Source organism: Lytechinus variegatus, chromosome 19 (genome assembly GCF_018143015.1).
Source record: "Lytechinus variegatus isolate NC3 chromosome 19, Lvar_3.0, whole genome shotgun sequence".
Classification (NCBI taxonomy): Eukaryota; Metazoa; Echinodermata; class Echinoidea; order Temnopleuroida; family Toxopneustidae; genus Lytechinus; species Lytechinus variegatus.
The window spans coordinates 3,475,801-3,493,202 of record NC_054758.1 but is presented as its reverse complement, the minus strand read 5'-3'; positions in this window follow the sequence as shown (position 1 = coordinate 3,493,202).

Genomic DNA, 17,402 nt, shown 5'->3' with positions numbered 1-17,402 from the left:
TAATATCCTGTACATGTGTGAATAGAACTATAATCCTCAACTGATTGCTTTTCATTTTAATTACAAACGAGGGTGACATTTTCAGTCTGATGTAATGTACGTTTTTGTCATCGAAAGAATAGGGTTGGAAAACCATGCACAGTCACATCTAATTAATAGGAGACTAACTGGTGTCATTCAGACGAGAAGAGTTTTCCCTCATGCATATTTGAATAATGCAGTACGGTACTGAGTCTGGCTTTTAGAAGATGAAATAGGATTATTCTGCTGGTGAGAAAGTGGTAATGATGCAGTGTATAACATGCAAAGCAGGCAATTTTTTTCATTTTTTTTTGGGGGGGGTACGGGTACTTTTCACAACTTACTTCATAAATCTTCAACATTGGATAATAATTGCAATGAATGGGGATTCCAGGGTTCTTAAGAGCATTTCGCCCTCAGCCCCCATTTAATTTTTTTTTTAATAATTTAAACAAAACTTTCAGGTTAAATGCCCTAAACTCATGACAACCATGTCTTTTTAAAGAAAACATGAATAAATAATATCAATAATGAACAATTGACAAGAAAGTACTACGCCTGTGTTGTCGTTTTTTTTGTATTAAAATATATCAGAATTATTCCACAAGTGAGAAAGGGTACTAATTGACAGCATTTGGTCTCGGGAGTCTGGAAACAAGGCTAAATCAATGAATCAACTCAGCAGACTGTTTAATTTGATTGTCAATACAGGTCGGGTAATAATTAGAAACTGAACTGATACATAGCCGTAACGAGATGCAAATGACCCTTGCACTAATCTAAATATGTAAAATATAAGCTGGGTATAATCTGGATTTCTTACAAAATATAGCATGCAATCAAGTGATTATCAAGTATTATCTGTAATATTATCAAGTATTATATAACTTTAAAAGAAGAGACAATAGATTATGAGAATCAAACATGAAAGATGAATAGGACAAGGGGTAAATACGGGACAAAGAGAGGAGAATAGGGACCCGTTTATTTTGAATTTTGAGAAAGGAAAGAATGGAAATAGGTATAGAGATCAGAGAAGAAAATGAACATTTTAAAAATATGAAAGAGAGAGAGCTTGACAGAGAAAGGGATGAGAAAGGAGACAAAGACATGGATGGGAAAGGGGGAGAAAATGAGGAAAGAAGGCATGTGAAGGGAGCGGAGTGGAAGAGGAATGGGAGGAAAGCGGAGGCAGAGAGGAGGGAAGAACTTCAGGTGTGTACAACACAGAAATGAAAATATTTCTTAGGCCAAGTAAAATAAGAAAGTAGTTGATCGTCCTCGCGCGCATCACTTTTGGCCGCCGCATGAAAATTTTTGCTATTTACTATTTTCTAAAAAAAAAAAAAAAAAAAAAAAAAAAAAAAAAAAAAAAAAATTGTGTTGTTTCTCGTCCTCGCCATCTTCCCTTTTTAATTGCAGCATCAATTTTCTTGTTATTAACTATTTTTATGGCTGCTGAATAATGAAAAAATTCACAAGATTACTCTGGGATCTCTCTCGCAACTTCAAAAACAATTGCAAAGTCCGATATCGCCGTAATTGCAAGAAAGAAAAAAATTCTGATTTGTTTTTTTATTGGATTTTGAAGATACCATCATAAATTAGCGAGGAAATAAAGTTTGCAAACTCGGAAAAGATCGCGGATTTCTTCATTTTTAGTGCATTTTCGGGGACCCTGCTTACTGAATCTGAACTAATCCGTCGCATGCTCTTGAAATATGGCGCAGATAAATCAATTCTAATGACGTAATTTGTATTTCAGCGGGTTTTTTTGGTGAGTGATTGCGCCTGTACTTCGACGTGTGTTACGGTGATTGTGTGCTTGTGACTCTGTTGGGAGAACTGCATGTGTGCTAGGATGATGTGATTGACTGTGCTGGCGTAACATGTGAATTTGTGAAATGCATTGAATTTTCCTTCGAGATTTCTAATGTCAGGAGGCAATGCATCGAATATTCAATGAGGGATTTAATATTCAATATCAATTTTAAAAATGAATAAAAATTGAGCAGTAGTATTAAACATTATGTACACGATCAAGCACCCGGAACCTGCGATGCGAAACCATACCCAGAGCTAAAAATGAGATTGGCTCTGGAAAATTGAACAAGACTCCATGACAATAAAAAAGAACCCCCCATGCATTTTTTTTACCCTTACATAAATTAAAATGTTTAAATTATTCACTTGACATGAACATTCTGTTTGACAACAATACAGTACCAGTATACATCAGTCATGTCAGTAATAATACATCAATAGATTTTATTTTCCATAGATTTCCAATCAATCGTAGATATTTATACATATATAATAATATGTATATATATGTTTCTAATCATTTATATTACTATTGAGCATACATCCATCACATAATTCGAGCTTGACATGGCCTGACAATCATTTGAATAAAAAATATCAAAAAAATAGTAAATAGTAAGGACCTCCCTCATCACTGATGTCAAAAATCAGACCGAGAAAATGCCTCCGTGTTCTTAAAAAAAATAGTAAGATAGCAAATAGCAAGGACCTCCCTCATCACCGCTCTCAAAAAACCCGGACGATCAACTACTATCTTTTTTTACTTGGCCTTATAACTGAAGTGAAAATATTTATTGAAATAATAAAGAATGGTCAAACAGAGTGACACACACACACAGATAGACAAAGTCAAAATAACAACAGCTCCCGCGAGACAAAGAAATAGATCATTCCCACATCCAAGTATCAATAGATACATGGGCTCTACTCTCTGATGTTGTCTTATGTCACACACTCTATACCTAGTCTGCATGCACAGACTCCATATCTGACACTTCAACCAATAACGGGTCTAGAGTAAAGACTAGACTCCAAACACTCTGTCTGTGTCAGATAGAGCCAGCCACAGTACATAGTGAATCTAGTCTCACTGATTCAGACCCTGCATTATGCACTATGCGAATTGCGAAACTAAAGGGTCTGTGCCACAGACTACTCCAAACCCTCCCATCACAATGTAGTGTAATGAGGACAGCACTGACAGTCAATTCACCAAACCTACGTCATACCACCGTGTACAATTTACACTGCGCTGCTCTGGAATCGCCCTGTGCACAATTTAACATGCCAGAGGGCATGAGGGTTCTGATGATTACTTCTGCCCCAGTTTTTACACCTTTCCTTTATCTCTTTTTGATAAATTTGAACCTTTTTGCCTCACAAATTGTTATTGGGATTTGGGTGTTTGTAATGATACTTACAGTATGAAAGATCATCAATACTATTTCTTACAGTATGCAATGTTTCAAAGCTCCAGATACTATAACTGGGTAGCAAAGCTGACAAAATCTGTGCTCTAATTTTTTTTTTATCTGGCAGTGGATTTTTAAATTGCTGCTGTTAAATGCTATAATACAAGTATATTTTGATACATGTATATATTATCACAAGGACTACAGGAAATAGTTATTATCCATTGTGACCTATGCCCTAGATAACTCTGACTCTGGTCCATGGAAAACCTGTATTAATAATAAAATCAAGTTCTGTTTAATGGTTAAAACTATCACCTCAGTTTCATAAACTATGACAAAATTATCCACCATGTATGATATTAAATAATCCTCTCACCCTAGTCTGCAGGCACAGACCCTTGATTTTCGCATTTCGCATAGTGCACAATGGCGAGTCTGAAGCAGTGAGACTAGATTCACTATGTACTGTGGCTGGCTCTACTCTACAGAGACAGAGAGTTAGCAACTAGTCTCTACTCTAGACATGGTATAATAATTGGTTAAAGTGTCAAATATGAGTCTGGGCTTACAGACTAATCCCCCTGTCGTAACATCTACCAAAACAAAATTGAGGGGCGTCCAACAGCCCATCAAATTTTTACTTGACAATTACTTGTCAGCGTTAACTCGGTCCACGGCCATCTTTCCCTTTGACGGCCAACCTACATTCCTCGGCGTATCTCATTACAGGAGTGTATGTAATAAAACAGGCTTACATCATAACGCCCGTCTCTGATATTACCGACAAATCCCCACTCTCCATCACCGGCTATCTCTACACTACATGCCGTGTTTGCAATTTTCTGCTTCGATGGATTCTCCCCGGATTATTCCTTCAGCTCCTCGTCCATTTTATCCGGCGCCTCCAGTCTTATCAAGCCCGGAGTCTATACCTTGTTACCGGCGGCGGTGGTGGCGGCGGTGAGCGGTGTACAAAAGTGAAGTACCTTCTTATTTGGAGTTGTTATTTTGCAATGAACAATTTCCATATGCTTCGATGGTTATCAATTAAACAACCCTTCGCTGCCTTATAATCCGCGTAATAATTTTCAATTTCAAAGAGGATATTCAATTTTCCCCACGCATTATTTCATGCGGCAATATCAGCAATGATTTTTTTTTTATCAGGCTTACTTATGAGATTGTAACAGTTTGATTGTACAGTTAGCATTCCGCTACATCTAATACGTGTTAGATGGTTATCAAGTTGTTGTCTTTTTTTTTATGATGTTCTCTTCAATATTTGCCTCTACAAATTAATAAACAAAAGTAAACCACATAACAATGCTGTAAACTTGAAATTGAGGATAAAGTATTTTGGTATGTTTTGCATTATTTTTCAAAATCAGAGGACTTATGGCTCTAAATCCTGTATGAGCCATGCACAAGTGAGGCTGCCTTACTAAAAAATTAAACGCAATGACTTGATTTTGATCCCTGGACCTTATAGGAAATTCTTGGTTCCAAAATCGGAAGATAATCATAAAAAAATTTGCTGATACAGTTCAACTTCTTTTCTTTAAGATGAAAAAATAATCTGATATCATTTGGCCCATTTCATGAAGACTTTAATACATGTACAGTGAGTATGATTCAGTAAACGTTACCATTATTAAACTACCATATTCAACCTCAATTCTGATTGGTTGGTCAGAGACCAGTTACCATGGTAATTACCTTTAATAAAAGTAAAGTTACTATAATGGTAAGACCTTTATTAAATGGAGCCCCAGGCAGACTTCCCCCTTGAAAAGAAAAATAACAAGTCGTCGTCGTCAAGAACATGGGAATATTTGTTAGGGGCGGGTATCATCCTGTCCGGCGCAAACATGAACTTGTCAAAACCAATTAGACAGAGTGCATTCATGCTGGTTGGGGGTCCTCCTCGTTTGATGGTAACAAGAAACGGCAGGGTAAATAGGAGAGAGGGTGTCACGGGGTAAAGAGGGAGGCGGAGAATAGGAGGATCGAGCTCCATCTTCTGGTTTGGAAGTAGACAAGAGGCGATGAGGTTAAAATGAGAGATGATGACACGGAGAGGATGAGAGGATGGGAGGCAGGGTGGGCTCGGATGGAGAAAGATGAAAAAGTTGGTGGAAAATGAAATGGGATGAGAATATGAGGGAATGGGAGATGGGAGAACGAAGAGTAAATGGCTCTCGTGATTTGATGAAAGAGAGGAAGATGGAAAATTAAATGGGATAAGAAATGTCAAAGGAGAGAGGTACAGGAGCGAGATAGAGACAGACACAAGAATGAGAGTGAAGGAGAAGGGATTGAGGGAGAAAGAAGGAAAGGAGGAAGGAGAGGGGCAACGTTGAGAATGAAAGAGGGAGAAGAGAAAGAGGATGAAGAAAGGAGGGGAGAATAGAAAGAGAGAATGATAGAAAGGGAGAGGAGAGATATGGAGACAGTAGAAAGATGGGCATGGCAAATAAACTTCTGAACTGAATATAAAAACAGCAAGGAATAAAAAAAATATTACAGCTCATGGATCAAAAGGTCCATGCAGAGATAGAGAAAGAGAGAGTGGGAGTCAGATTGAGAGATAAGAGAGAATGGGAGGTGCTCTAAATTTCATGGATTAAAAATAAATCTACTTTTGTTTGATTGGTGCGCACAAATACCTGAACAGATAAAAATTAAAAGCTTAAATACGTATTTATAAACTCATTCATTCAAGAATAGAAAATAGAAAATATTAAATCTAAGATTTCAACTGGTCACCAACTTTAAGTAAAAATATCTATATAAGAAATAAAGGCATCATAAATCAAGTGACACAATTTAAGAAAACAGGAGTATAACATAAAGCAGATACATCATGTAGGAAGTAGCAAATAAATGTTTTCTTCATTATAAGACAGCTGTGTATGCTAGTTTCAATTCAATTACTCATTAATTTCCCATTAGATTAAGATTGACTGGACTCAATTCTTATTTTCCTTCCTGCAACATTACAACTAATTACAGACCAAAACTCGATAAGATTCTGCCTCTGTAATTGTTTCAAGGGTCAAAGATTATCAAAGCAAATTCGAGACTGAGAGTTCAAAAGATTAATTCTGATAAAGGACTTGATAAACTTGATATCAACAACAAATAAATAATAGACAATTATTATCATGACTAAAAACAATCTAGTTAACTTAAAAGTCATAGATTGAATATTTAATATATAAATAGCCACCCCTCCGAAATAAATCAAAAATACAGAAATAATAAGGATATAACTTAACAAAGAAAAAAAATCAATAAATAGATGAATAACTAAATTTAGGTTTTATAGCAATACTTTAATTTTAATGGGTACAGAATCATCATAAAAATAACAATGAAATATTTTGAACCTTTGGAATCAAGTAAAGGAAATTGCACCACCCTCCCCCATTTCAAAGTGAATTGAACATTTCAACTGTAAAAAGTACAATTTTCTTCAATGAATTTCAACATCAACTTTTAACAACACTGGAAGGGCACACTATTGATTGTTAAATACAATCTGTTGTTGACATTTCCCCAAGATTTAACAACCTTTCCTTGCCTGTGACATTAAAGACCATAAGAAAATGAAAATTATTCCCCAACGAGATAGGTTAATTCAACAGTATGGAGATAATCAAGAGTTGTGTTTGTTTCCTACTGATCATCATCATAACAGAGACTTTGCTTTGATATTAATATCTGGAGATTAGAGGAATATTTGATCTTGCCGGGAGCTGTTTTTGAGAGAACATTCAATTCCCGGTCGAAGTCTGGTTAGGGAAATAGGTAAATATCTCTCGGCATGGGTAAATTTGATTTGATTACTCTAGATCTATTCTGAAAGACATACAACCCATCAAATAGACGAGGTGAATTGGGGTAAAGACAGATTGTTATCAATGTTGTAACATGGTGGATGGTAGCCATAGCAACAATGAAACAATCTCTAAAGTTAGAGTAACAGACTTCTTCATAAAACTGTTACGAATATTCCAGGGCCCCATCCTACAAAGAGTTATGATTGATCCAATCAATCATAACTCTATGGAAATCCATCAGTGTCATAATCTTTTATACAGGAAATTTGCAAAATGTCCTTTATAGACAAAGGAGAACACTCCAAATTGTCAAGAAATCAGTGAATTTATGGATATACATTCATATCTAAAAAAATTTCAACAAGCATTCTATATGTTGACTTTGCTGGCTTTCCATAGTTGAGATTGATCGGATCAATTGGAACACTTTGTAAGACAGGCTCCAGAAACAAATTACTGCAAATATCAATTCACAAGTTATGGTAATCATGGGATAACCATAAAATGTAAATGTGTAAAAGAAAATTTGTAAAGAAGAATTTCCCTTCCTTGCAGGTGCCGAGTACTCTGACCATTTCATAAGAAATATCTAATAATTTGTACTTTGGGAAATCAGGGCCCTGCCTTACAAATATCCGATCAACTACAATTATGGAAAGCCAACAACATCAACGCCCAAACTGCATGTCTCTTCAAAAAAAATCTTGATTATGATGTAAATTCATACATAAAATTTTTTCTTGAAGATTCAGTGTGCTCCTCTTTGTTTACAAAGGACCTTGCGCAAATTACCTGTATGAAAATTTATGATATTGACCGATTTCCATAAGGTTGAGATCGATCACCTCAATCGTAACTCTTTGTAAAACAGGGCCATGTAGAGAGAAAAGTTGCGACTTTGGTGATTTAGAAGATTACAATATGGTAGCCTTCAAAGATATTTTTTCCCCTTGATTCATAATAGCAATTTTACTAAATAGGTCTCATACACACTGAACAGAAGTGCAGGTGCACGCTATTGGGAATAAATTGTAACCTAGCAACAGATGTTTTCATATATTAATTCAACGTCATTAGTTGAACAATAGGGGCTGTCATGTTCGTAACTAGCTTTCAATATCCCTATCGACCTTATCCCAGTAATGATGTCTCTATGTCAAATTTGTTGTGTCATCTGTTAAATGCTAGAAAGACGTCAGCATTGTGTTTCACATATTGATTAAGGCCTTTTGGCACTAAGTAATGCATAAGGGAGTAATAAACCTCTATTGTTGAAAAGTACTATAGATAGTACATAAATTTAGTTCAAATCAATCATGAAAAACATCAAGCTTCAGTTCATGAAAAAGGCTTTCTGGCAGCAAGTAATAAGAGAGCAATAAACCTCTATTGTTGATGAAAATAGGAAGTACATAAATTAAACCATCATCAATTATTAAAGCACTTTGTGTTCAATGTCATTTCCTTTTGTTATATTTTATAACTTTGGAAGAAAGAAAAGTGGACGTTTTTCCGTCGATGTGAAAGCAAGTACCTGAAAAATGCCCTCCTCCCCACACAAAAAAGCCGTAAACTTTGCTTTCCATAATTTTAAGAGGATTTTTTTCAAGTTCACTGTGAAATTTTGCAATGTGAAAGCAGAATTGCGCAAGGCAAAAATAAAACAAATATTGCTACTTTGTATAAGGATGTATGAGACTTGTCTCAAAGGCCAATCATCATTGGAATAACATTTTTTATTCTGGGTGGGGGCACTATAGAATAAAACAAAAGGAACACATGATTTTGTTTTTGGTTATCTGCTTTTATTCCTTGAATTGTGTATTTGGTTTGTATGATTTTGTACTTCTTGTTTTGAACAAAATATTGGCGAATGCCAGTGACGTTCTAATAAATTCAATTCAATTCATGATATTCCTACTTGCATATATCAGCATCCCTTATATTGAAATCATTATTTTCTCAGAAAGATTTCTTGATGAGCAAATCTGCAGAAAATCATTCTTTAATTTCTCATTAATTTGTGTGGCGTATGTTTTTCTAGGGTAAACCGAACTCCCCATATCATGCTGTGTTCTGTAAAACGCATGGGTGAATAAACCATACCGGAACTAATTCACAACATGTGTCCTCGTAAATTAATTCCTTTCAGACCAATTATTTCTGGAGGGGTGTCCAGATTTGGGCCACTGCATGTTCTCATAAAAGATATGGGGGAAGGGGTCATTTGATAAAGCTGTTCATAATGTTTAGGTATCCCAATCAAAATAAAATAAACAGCATATTTATTCTTTTGGGTATAAAATCATTTATTGCGCATGAAGTAGGAGAAAATTTCAGAACTTTTTTTTGCTTGTCAATTTGGTTTCCTCCATCCCCCCTAAATTCAGGTGGATCCCCCCTAAATTCAGGTGGACCCCCCCCCCTTTGCTTGTCAAAAAACTTGGGTGGTCCCTCCTAAAATTTGTGTTGATAACCTCTTCTTTCTTTTTGGGGGCTTGTCAAAAGATTTCAGGTGGACCCCCCCCTTAAATGTTTTGCCTTCCGCCCGACAATGAATGATCATACAACATTTTTCTATGATAAGGTGGTTTCAAACTGCCTCGATCACAAGAATCCCCGTTAAATTACGAGAACTTTTTTAGGCTGAAAAATAACCATTAATTATTCCTGCATTCACACTGCCCTGAAACATACCCTTCGGGGTAAGTTCCTGAAGTTACGAGCATGCGCAGTATGGTGTGATAAGCAGGCAAGGCACGATATTCAAAATCACTAGCCCAGCAGCCACCCACGGCGCCGCGCCCAACGACACGCTGGGCTAAAAGTTCCCGTAATTTGCTTTCACATCGCCAAAATACCTGCGACCTTGGAAAAATCCCTGCGAAAGTTATTGTAATTTCGCTAAGAACCTACTTTTTAGCGGGTATTTTCTTTCGGGGAAATTACGCATAGTTTGCTTTCACATTACCAAAATACCTGCGACCTTGGAAAAATCCCCGCGAAAGTTATTGTAATTTCGCTAAGAACCTACTATTTAGCGGGTATTTTCGTTCGGGGAAATTACGCATAATTTGCTTTCACATTACCAAAATACCTGATATTTTCTGATCGGGGTAAATTTCCCGATCAGAGAATACCTGGAACTGACGAACCTTGAGGCAGTCTGAAACCACCTATAGTTAAACCTTTACCATAGCTTTGAGATCAAACACTGCTAATCTGGAAGAAAACAAACCCTCTGACATATCGGTCTCCATGCAGTTTACAACTCACCATGCATCATTGCCTCATCAACTATTCTCAATTTTCATTTTAATAATTCAACTTAATAGATCACTTATTATAGACAATCCACTTGCGTTCAGAGGGTAGATCCCTCTTTAGATTTCAGGTCTGTATTTTTTTCATGTGAAGATTGTCAGGCATTCTGTATATATCAAAAGTAATCAGTATAATCCTTTAATGACTGGATATGAATTAACACTTAAACTTAGTACTGATTTATGATTTACTTTTCAGTGTATATTCAATGAACACTACTTGGATCTCGCTATTTTAGAATCAAGTAAAGTGGGAAAAAAATGCTCTAAAACAGAAATACCAACACTATATAGGTTTACAATAAATAGTTTTATTTTACAAACTGCATTAAATTGGGAAAAGAGGGTGTTAAATATGGGTCGCATATAAAAAAAATTCTTACCTGTTTGTTCCCATCCATAAGAAAAAGCATGAAAGAAAATAGAGAAAAAATACAAATAAACATTAGGTCATATAATATTTGGATTTTCATCAAAAGAGACAACTTTAAATATCTTGATCTTGTCTTACAATGTAGGCTTATACCTCATACTATTTCTGCAAGGATTTTTATCACTCCCTCTTATGTACATGTACTTTGTATGGTGACACGACATATACGCGCTCCTGTGACATTTTGCTCCTGTCTTAATATCTCAGAGGACAGAGGGTTAGAGTTAGGATCGTAATACCATTTTTGGTTCAGAATGAACATTAAGATTAGGATTAGGGTTTACTTGGTTTTGGAGATTAGGTTTTAGGTGCAGATTTTCAATTGGCTTAACGTGCAGATTTTCAATTGGAGCAATTGTCACCAGAGCAAATGTCAAGGAACCAATTTGTACATCCCTTACAAGTAAAAAAAGTCTATTTTGTACATAACAAGCCAGAAATTAAAGCTTTAAACTTTCAGGAACAATTCTAAGGCCTGTACAAAACACCCTTTGCATCTACCTCTGCACATGTGGACCTCCTACTCGTCATCTCAATGCCTTTCCCCTTCTTGCTTCCATGTTTTTACAATATTCATAACCACCTATTAACTTCTGTGTGGTGTTTAAGGCACCTGGATTCAACCGACCCACACTGTCAATGTGCCAACCTTATGATTAATAAAACATCAGCAAGAAAGCAATAGTACAACCAACCTCAGGGTACGTCCCATCTAGCCTATATCTAGTCCCACCCACCCTCATTCATGTCTGTTTGGGTATATAAACATGGTAACCTGATGTGATAAATTTGTTTGACATTATGTCTACCTCGATCATCAACAAAGTGAGACCAGGGGACTGTAACACAAAGCTTAGCAATGATCGTAGAACATTTTTCTACCATTGATTCTAGTGACTACGATGTACAATCAATCGTGAAAATAAAGTGTGCGATTAATCGCTAACCTTTGTGCTACTGGAGCCAGGTGGGTGTTTCATAAAGCTTTTCGTAAGTTAAGAGCGACTTTAAGAACAACTGGTGAATCTTCTTGTGGTAAATGGCATGCACCAAAATGTTCATTGGCGATGGTTTAGCGCGTAAGAAAGGTCCACCAATCGTTCTTAAAGTCGCTCTTACGAAAAGCTTTATGAAACAGCCCCCAGACCCTTGTAACAAAAAGCTTAGCGAATGATTGTGGGAATTCTACAACTGATTGGATTATTGTGCATGATCTATCATAAATATCGGCCCTACAATTGATAGCTAATCTTTATGTTACTGGCCCCTGGTGGGTCTTTCATAAGGCTGTTTATCAAGAGCAACTATATCCGAACCCGGGTCACCAGACTACAAAACCCTCGCTCTATCAACTGAGCTACATGTATCACATAATGCCAATATTCACTATACTACTCTCCATCACACTTGCGTTGTATTGGCAGCAGAAAGATACACACAGAAATCATTGAGTCTCCATTCATACCCCCGGGTAGAGTGAGGCAAAAGTAGATAGAAGACATAATAATGATCAAAGGGCCATAAACATAGCCTGATCATTCCTTTGGTGGGGGCATTTATACCCATCCAAACCAGACCCTTCCTTTCCAATCCCTGAAATCCAAAGCGAGAAAGTCCTTAGAAACTTGCAAAGTAACCAACAATTAACTTGTGGGTATATTTCCCTTCAGGGATCTGACAAGTACTTGGCATTCACACTGACATAATACCTGGAATTTCTCCATTCAGGCAAGTGTGAAACACCTCACTTGTAGGGCAAGAGACCATGTCTGAACAACCTTTACCTACAAGTTCCGTCCTATCCCCCGTCACCCAGCCATAAATGGATTTGACGTACCAGCCACAAGACATAACCCCATCGATCCCTTCTCGAATAATGCTAACCCACTCCTTGGCTAGCCGCAAACCCACGAACAAATATTTTCCACAAAGTTTGATAATTGGATAACTCAACACAAGCCAGCTAGGGGGACGGACGGACTAAATTACACGGTGAGGGCAGCCTCCTACAGAAAAATTAGTGATGCATTTCACACCCAGGCCCTCTTCAGACCCTCAAAAACTTCACAACACGTTGAAAAAATATTCTATTTTAATGATATATCTTATAGTTTTTATAGATATAGTTTATTTATATTAATCTTCATATAAAAGATTTTATAAACAAATCATATAGTAAAACAAAAAAGTTATCATTATACAGCTCTATTATTTAAAGGTTACAATCTAAATGTTTCAAACAGTACGCTAAAAATGTTTAAAGCCTTTGTATAGCTTTGGTAAAGGGTCAATAATGTGATTGATAATCGAATATCATCTAATATGACAGTCTTACTGAAGCGTAGAGACCGTTACATATTTTTCCAACTGCACTTCTCTGAGAAAATTTCAAATATTCAAATCTTGGATATACAGCGCCCTCTCTCGGCGATGCTTGTTTTAAATAAAAAAATGGGCATTCAACCACTTATAAATTTAGTGATTAGATATCTAAAAGTTACAGACAAAGAACATATCTTGAAAGTTTCAGCCCATTCCATGATTTGGAATAGGATTTAATTGAAAGACAAAAACACACAGATATTTTAATTTGATCGGGTGACCCGATCAAGTTAAATTTTCATGTAAAATCGCAAAATTTATCCTGTAAAACACATTTTCATTTCATATCCTCCACATCATAACTGTTCTTGGGCATATCCATTCATGTTAGCTAGCAATGAATTGGAATAGTGATAGGTGCATTTTGGTGGATTTACCAAAACTATACACAAGCTTTAAATAAAAGGAAATAAAAAAAAGTGTTTTTTTTAGAAATCTGAGAGGTACTTCATGGTCATAAGCTCTAATGATACAGTATTAAGTTCAATGCACTTTCATGTGACACATTGTGCAGGTGGAAATGTGAACCGTCCCTTTCGCGTCTTTCTAATATGCAGTTGAGCTTTGAATTTCTTTGATTATTCTCAATAAATGTGGTTAGCAATGTCTCAGAAAATGTTACTTTTTTCACTCTTTAATCACCTATGTTTTGTTGCTATTTCAATAAAATACAAACACCGGACTGCAAGTTCGATCAAAGTCTTTCATCGGAATAATTTACTCTTGAATGACAAATAGTCATGTGTTTAATGTGACAATTTCCTCTCATTGACTGTGTAATTTGCCTCTCAATACAGCTACAGGATGAACTATTTGAAAGGTGAGACAAGTACAAATCTATGCGCATTGGTGAACCATCAAAACAAAGCTTAAAACAATAATGTCTTGGAGATATTGATAAAACGATTCTTGCACAATTTCTCAATATTTTTTTCATGTATGCATTTTTAAGAACCTTTGTCGTTCTTAAAAATCATTTGGATGCAAATTTTTACGATGAATTTAAACAAGAAAGCATATGCGAAGACAAACATGAATTTGAAATTGAATGTGGATATGAATGAATGTGAATTAAGGTGAATATGAGAGGTGAAAATATGTCAGAATATATAGTTTCAATCTTCCAATCTCAATTTTAACCCAGCAAATTTGAAATGAAAACTTACTCAAATTTGAATATACTACATTTTGACATTTAATCCAACAAATCTTACTCCATTAATACATGTATCAAATCCCACTCTATTCATTCCCATGCCTGTGAAACTCTAACATTACATCAGTTTGACCCAGCCTACATTGGTTAATGCATACGCTGTGAATGGGGGAACAAATCAGAACCGCGGAGGGGTGTTGATGGTTAAAAAGCAAATTATATCCATTAGGGCCACTGAGGAGTGCTAAGAGTGAGGACCGTCTTTACAAATGCATCGCCGGTGGGGATTTCTGTCTGAGCACGGACTGCTTTATTTCAACAAATAAGATTACGAGAGGCATTTCTGTGCTTTCTGCATCGTAATGTCGGGAATTTGTACTTGAATTATCATAATGAAGTAGAGTACTTTGGTTTCTGCGTATATTGTGATAGAGAAGGCCAGATGAGCAGATGCCTAGTTAAGAGTAAAATGGGGTTTTTTCCCTAGCACTTCCCGTCTGTATGTACTTTGCTGTAATACCTGTAAGTCATCGCAGACGTAGGAAATGTTACAGAATTTGATTTCTTGCGGAAAATGGTTCCAGGACATTTGTTTTGGCGACAAATTACGCTCCCAGGGAAAGTCTCAATGATCGAGCCAGATACAGAAATTAATAATGCTAAAACTAGTGTTGCAAAATGGCTTGATCCCGAGCTCTAGATCCATAGTTTAAAGATACAGTTTGATTTTGAGAAAAATTGAACTTTGGATATATTCAACTTTTTTGTCAGCTGTCCTAGTAACATCTTCTTCGGACAGAATTAATTATTACTTTTAAGCATAAATCATTAGACTCCTGATTTGGGTAATTTAATTACAGTATTTTGAAGGCCTTAGCTTAATACAGTCACAGTATCTGTACATATGAACTGGCTATAATGACTGCACTATGCATCATTTAACAATGAATTCCACAGTATTTATCGCAGTCTCGGCCTATTATTCTCCCTAAATGTCGCATATTCATCAAGTAATTAGTCTGCCCGCAATGAAGCTGCATGGAAGCCCTCTGCTTTCACTGCACAAATCCCCCCTCTCACTCTCTTCTATCCTCATTAAAATTCATCACTTTCCCCCATAAGCTATTCATGATCCTTCACACCGTAACACAGCCGTCCGAACATCATGCCCTTTAAATTCATTGACTCTCTCACTCTCTCTCTTTCTCTCCGGCCACTGCTATTCATTTGACTGCTGTGGAATAATCAATGATGCTGGCTATTGTTGAGCACAGCCACACACCTGGCGGCAACGATGACGGCAGCGCTACGACGCACGCGATACAACACCAGACGGATCACACGTACAGGCATGCGTGTGCAAAGTTCAACCTCGTCAAATTCATCTGCCATTTTCACGCATGAGCTTTAAAGCGATTATATTCCCTGAAAACAATCAGAAATGTACTCTGTTTACTGCAACAAACTATATTTTCATATTCATCAAATACTTACAGGCAAAAAAAGAATTATTACTTTTTTTTTGAGGGGGGGGCCTACTCTTCTAAGCCTACTGCCTAAATTTGCATTTTTTTCGAAAAGCTTCAACAATTATTCAAAGCATGGGGACTTCCAGGGCTCTGTTTCTTACATGGCTGTTTTGATCATTTTTTTTTTTGGGGGGGGGGCAAAATTGTCCTGAGCAACCGTGTAATTGTTTCCCTCGTACTCAGCAATGGAGAAGGAACAAAACTGATGATCATATAGCTCTGAGTACTGCTTCAGTGTAAAGTCTTATTCATCAAGTGCATACAGGTCCTAGGCCTATATGTATGGTCAAGAAAACATAGCATTTTAAAGTGTTTGGGTTGTATGGTAGCCTACAATATGCAAGGAGATGCGCCTGGGGTATTACATCATACATGTAACCAACATGTTCTTGATGTACCACTATGATGTCGTGCAATGACACGTGGATGTTGAGCTCCTGATTTACCCCCATCCAGCCGAGATGACGTGGGATGCCGAGGTGAATAGTTTAAGAATGATGTCAGGGAGGGCTTACAGGAGATCCAGTAGCAACATCATCGAGTATCCAGGAGAAAATGGTCAGTGGTGGTTGGGGGGGGGAGGAGGAATTGTCCTATACCTCGATACCAGTTCGATGGGGGGGCTGTCCTTACCATGATACCACTTCAGGGGGGGCAGGCATATAATAAAGAATGACAACTATGGTAATTTTGTAATAATGGCAACTACCATGGTAACGTGGCTCAACAGCAAATCCCAATCAAGGTTTCCATGGCAATCACCAATAATGGCAGAGTTAGACTTTATTAAATCATAGCTCCATGATAAAAAAGTTCCCCTGATTAATGCCATCTAAGCCCTTTTTTGGTAACTACCATGGCAAGAACAATAGAGCCAATTAAAAAAAATAATTTCAATGCTCGTTGTAAAAATCAAAGGTCTTGATTTCATTCAAGAAGTCAGACCCCAGCACAATGAAGCAATGTACCCCCAATTAAACCTAAGATAATATTCCATGGTACAGATAGACAATACAATATTAACTGAAATCACATGCTAATAGAATGCATAGGGTGAGTTCATGCACGACAACTTTTGAATCCAATCCAAGTTAACCGATGTTTGCAAACACAATGACAGGTGAACCCTTCAGACATAAGACAACGCTTCCAGCTAAACCTGTCCTTTCCGCTTTTCCTTTCAATTTAATTTAATCAGCCAGCATCAATTCATAAAAAATTCATAGAGTATCGCTTCCTAAATTCATTAGCGATGTCTTTTGTTGCAACACTTGCCAGGAGTGCGTACCAACATGAAGGTTAAGCTAGTGAGAAAGAATAAGACAAAAACAGAGAAAAGGGGAAAGAAGTAGAGGAGATAGCTTGGGTGCATCTATATCTAATTTTCATAGGCAAAATAAACCATGGTCAACTCAGAAAACCTGATATTTTTTAATCTGAATGTCCTGATATTAATTGGATGAGACAACATCGACCC